The sequence below is a fragment of the Myotis brandtii genome, unplaced genomic scaffold, assembly GCF_000412655.1.
Source record: "Myotis brandtii unplaced genomic scaffold, ASM41265v1 scaffold107, whole genome shotgun sequence".
Taxonomy (NCBI): Eukaryota; Metazoa; Chordata; class Mammalia; order Chiroptera; family Vespertilionidae; genus Myotis; species Myotis brandtii.
Genome location: NW_005353629.1, coordinates 705,421 through 705,917, shown reverse-complemented (window position 1 = coordinate 705,917; position 497 = coordinate 705,421).

The following is a 497-nucleotide window of genomic DNA, read 5'->3' as shown; positions in this document are numbered from 1 at the left end:
ACCCAGGTCCGCCTGTCACAGCCACAGCGACCGCAGACACTGTTGCTTTCCTCCCTCCCCCTCCCTGGCGCTCTCCTCTATCTTTTGAAATCTCGCTGCCTCCGGATTTCAAAATTCCCAGGAACAGACTTCTGGGCCCAGCGCGGGTCAGGTAGCCACCGCGGGACTAGTTAGTACACAGCGGCTGGCGGCTGGGGGCGGGGCATTGGGTGCAAAGTCACGTCCAGGAGGGAGGCTGCTCCCGCTGAACCGAAAGGCCGGAGGGGGTGGGGAGCCCTAAGCAGAAGAGAAGCCCCCAGCAGGTTCGCTCTGGAGGACTCGGAAGGGCCATACGAGGAAATGAAGGCAGTTGCACCGGGTTCGGGGCTTATTCGCAGCTTTCCTTTTCAATGCTGTCATCTTAGAACACACGGTGCCGTGCAGCCCTGAGACCCGGACACCTCGTGCCATGCAGACCCGGCACCGCCGCGAGGTGCCGCGTGGCCCTGCCAGGCGTC